This window comes from Sinocyclocheilus anshuiensis, unplaced genomic scaffold, assembly GCF_001515605.1.
Source record: "Sinocyclocheilus anshuiensis isolate Anshui unplaced genomic scaffold, SAMN03320099.WGS_v1.1 scaffold745, whole genome shotgun sequence".
Taxonomy (NCBI): domain Eukaryota; kingdom Metazoa; phylum Chordata; class Actinopteri; order Cypriniformes; family Cyprinidae; genus Sinocyclocheilus; species Sinocyclocheilus anshuiensis.
Genome location: NW_015540128.1, coordinates 536,931 through 541,251, shown reverse-complemented (window position 1 = coordinate 541,251; position 4,321 = coordinate 536,931). Strand labels below are relative to the sequence as shown.

General features: G+C 39.0%; 1 protein-coding gene across 1 annotated transcript in view; it reads right to left on the bottom strand.

Moving 5' to 3' along the window:
• The window catches only part of LOC107687242 (single-pass membrane and coiled-coil domain-containing protein 3-like), a 6,463-nt gene extending 2,389 nt beyond the window's left edge, over positions 1 to 4,074 (bottom strand). The window contains exons 1-2 of the mRNA XM_016484488.1: positions 4,021 to 4,074; positions 3,860 to 3,904 (exon numbers count right to left, since the gene is read on the bottom strand). The gene's annotated coding sequence lies outside the window, so the exon portion shown is untranslated. The remainder of the gene's footprint in view (positions 1 to 3,859; positions 3,905 to 4,020) is intronic.
• Between the last annotated feature and the right edge of the window lie 247 nt (positions 4,075 to 4,321).

The following is a 4,321-nucleotide window of genomic DNA, read 5'->3' as shown; positions in this document are numbered from 1 at the left end:
CGCATATGAGGATCCTGCAGGTGGCGGATCATTTATAGCCTTTTCTCACAGCAGCTGGAATAATTAAATGTCCAAAAAAATCATTTTGATGGCGGATTGTGATCCAGAAAGGATTAGGTGTTTATGAAACACATGTGAATGAAATTAAATTATATTCCAGTTTCAAATGTGCTTCTGATTACAGATAGCCTGGGATTGCACAAGATTTGTATTTTAAAGAGAACCCGTTCGAAGGGAGCATAATTTGCTTTTTTAGTTAAAATAATTTCTTAACATGAAATTCGAAGAGTATGACAATTAGAGATTAGACTGAACAGAAATTGAAATCTACACACACACTATACTCATAGTCACCAATGCTGATGTTGTTAACATTAATAATTTGAGAATAAAGTATAACAATAATAATTATTTGCACGGTTTGATGTGATATGAGCTAACCGATCTTTAGATTTAATCACTGTTGGTAGCGAGATTTATTGTAATGCTTTTTTCCTCAGTTGGTCAGAACAAACGTGGCAGACTTTTTACTTGCTTGTTCAGATGGCAATATATGGTGAAAATTCTTATTAGGGTCATATATTCCAAGACGTAGGCTAGAATCTGTGATTACTAAGTACAGGATTCACACCGGTGCGGTGACTGACAGCCACACATGCTCTTCAAAACATTAGATTCATCCGCGCTGGAGCCGCGCCGGAGCACAACCCACGCAATGAAGATAATTCCGCAAGTAGCTGCAATTCCAGGTTTTCAAACGGAGATGGTGACAAAGAGGCAAAACTTACGGACTGCATCTTTAAACAAGTATATGTTCAGCTAATTGTCAGCCTCTTACATGTGTGCTTCATGTAAACAATTAGCAGATATGCATATAAACAGCCTTTTAATTAACAGAGTAGAATAATCACGGCTGATAGTAAGACATGCAAACGCAAAAGAAAACCAAACTGGACGCGAGAACAGCTGTTACTTCTTGCCCAACTTGTTAATGAAAATTTAGAGCTGGGATAACCTCCAAAACCAAAAAAGACGTGTGAGAAAACATATGTGTGCAAAAAAAATGCAGTATGTTTACGTTCTTAGGCAGATTGCCGGCTACAGCAATTTTAGCCCTGCTGAAAAAGACAACAGACACCATCACGAAATTTGTAATGGTTTTACTGGTTATAATGGTAATTGTACTGGTTTTAATGGAAACTGTAATGGTGCCTGTTGGTCTCTACTGGTAATTGGTCACCTTTAATTGGTGGCTTGATAAAACCACTAAATCCTAATGGAATATGTCCCAAAAGCACACTACAGGAAACCATTTTTTATTGGTTTTAATGGCTAAAAGTTGATGGTTTGTAATGATTGCATTGGTATTTGTAGTGGAAACCATTAGAATTTCTGTGATGGTTTGTATGGGTTTTTTTCAGCATGGTGGATAGTTTGTCATTTGGTCTTAGTGACTTAGGAGTCCTCTTCACTACTCCTAATGTTTCACAGATTTAGGAGCTAGTTTTAGTTCTAAAACACTTTGTGAAATACTCTTAGAGCAAATATTTAGGAGTCCTAAATTTAGGATTGACACGCCCATTACTTTTAAGATTTTTTAAGACACGGAACAGCTTTGAAAAGTCACTGGTTGGGTAATCCTGATGTACTTTATCATGTAGAATAAAACGTGAAAGTATCTTGAGCTTGTGTTAACCACAGACCTCATTTCACCTCATTTAACCAAAAACCCATTCAAAAAAGCCATTGACTTCAGGACGATGGAACCGGAAGTGCTAAAATGCTAACTTGCTTCCAAGTTTTGGCCAACAAAAATGCATCATAGTTCCACCACTCTAGGGCTCAGGCTCAACTAGTATGTGTCAGTCCCTGACAAGTACTGAACTGAGCTCTATTTCACACAATTATGTTAACATTTCAATTTTGCCGAGTAAATTAACAGTTGATTAAGTGAATGTAAACTGTTGGGAGAATATCGAATGTGTATCTGTGTATTGCAAGAGAAATGCTTAATTGATGCATTACTATTTAAATAAACCCTTTAGATTTTAGTCGACAAAATCTACTGTAGATTCAAATCTATTTAGTTGACTGAAACAATTCAATTCTGTCTGGTTCGAAAACAACGTTGCACAACCAAACACACGAGAAGTGATAAGGAAATAATGCAATGAGGTCAGAGTTCTTGTGCAAGACTGGGGGAAGTCGTGGCCTAATGGTTAGAGAGTCGGACTCGTAACCCAAAGGTTGTGGGTTCGAGTCTCATACCGGCAGGGATTGTAGGGGGGGGGGGAATGTACAGCGCTCTCTCCCACCTTCAATACCACGACTGAGGTGCCCTTGAGCAAGGCACCGAACCCCCAACTGCTCCCCGGGCACCGCAGCAGAAATGGCTGCCCACTGCTCCGGGTGTGTGTTCACGGTGTGTGTGTGTTCACTGCTGTGTGTGTGCACTTTGGATGGGATAAATGCAGAGCACTAATTCCAAGTATGGGTCACCATACTTGGCCACATGCCACGTCACTTCACTTCACTTCACTCTAACAGGAAGTAAAATGCAATTAAGGACAAAAGAAGCTTGCGATCCAAATTGTCTGTGTGCTAATTTGCAGCGAAAATGAGAAAAAGAAACCTTCCTTCCTTTATTTCTCGAGTTCAAATAGACCGAAAAGGAGCCTTTGCTTGCTGATATAGTGGTCTTTAACTCCTCCTTGAACTCCCTGCTGCCTTGTATCGCGCTCTCTCATTGGCTGTAGATCATCGTCAATGTAATTTTCACAGAGCAGGATTTTGAATCGCACCGATTTGATTTCAGGCATTTGTCGGCAATTTTGCAAAATCTGTTGGCGAGTGAAAACCGGGGCTAAAATCATGCAGTGTGAGCTAGGCACAAGAAAACATGGGACTACAAGTACTGAACCAAATTAGGACTAATAAATTAGACGGCAGGTGAACTGAATACAATAATCATACACTGGGAAACTAGGCCGCACAAGGCACTGAAGACAAAACCAAAAACACAATGGGCCTCATTCATGAAACACGTGCAGAACAAATTTTTGTGTAAATTGTCCATAAAGCCGTTCTGACGTAAACTTTCGAATTCATGAAACTCATGTTCATATTTTCAAAATGTTAGTTGGTATGAAAGAAATGTACACATGGTCCCTACCACGTCTAATGGTGCGTAAAGCATTCTGTTTCTTTTTGGCAGACTGATGACGCTGAATTTTGATGCACTGCCATAATAATTACAAGTTCATTTGCCCTTGCCCTCTTTTTAATTTTTTGGGGTTTGTTTGAGTTGATAACTGTAAAACGCTGCTCTCGTCACTATCACTATTTACCCATCTATAAATATAGGACGGGTGGGACAAATAGCGACCAACCATCCTACTTGTACAACAACTGCCTACAGCAATGGAAAAGTCCATATTACTGGTTACTGCTGTTTTATATTTAGTACAATTCTTAAAAACGAGATACTAGTAATATGTTGCTGCCGTGGATATTCCAAATCATAGCATCTAAAGTGTCTCAGCTGGAAAAATGCTGTGCCACCAAAACGTTTTTAAGCGCCACCAGCCGGTCGTTTTAAGAAGAGCGCCTGACATTTTTTCTGCTGAATCATTCATCATTCATCTGAATGCATGAGTTTTATTATTGAGGTGCCATGCAAACTTTTTTTTTTTTTTTACAGATTTCCACATGAAAAAAAATTGCTGTCTGAATAAGGCATGTGAGTTGATGTGATGAAATTCCTGTGCCCATAGTGTCTGCATATTCACACCAAAGTTTTCTCATTGAAAGTCAATATGTGTAGAATGTGTAGAAATCATAAGGACTTTAAAAAACTCACAGCCTGGTACAGAAGACTCCTTTGTGGTCTCTTCTTTCTTGTTACCTTAAAATGAAAGCGAAAGAGGCCAATTCTGTTATAAAACAAGTTAGTTTACCGATTACAGTTTCTTTCTCTAGCAGTGGAAATATTGAACAAATATTGTAAGTTACAGTACTAACCCAAAGTTTTTCAATCAAAGACTTCTGGCTCGGAGGCACTCTTCAGGTCGTGAGTCAGCATCTAATGTAACTCTTGTTATCCCGGATATTTAAAGATAAATTGGTGACCTCCCCAGTGAGGCAATCCAGACTGGAAACGCCCCTCTGAAAAGACAAGCTCCTGTCCTCTCGTCTGTGTCACGTCTCACCCACAGCAACAATCTTCCTGCTTTCCTTCATTGTTCAATAGGTTGTGATTCATTATGTGATTTAAAAGTGAAATGCTAACTGCTAGATCATTTGATCTTACTAAGGTAACTTA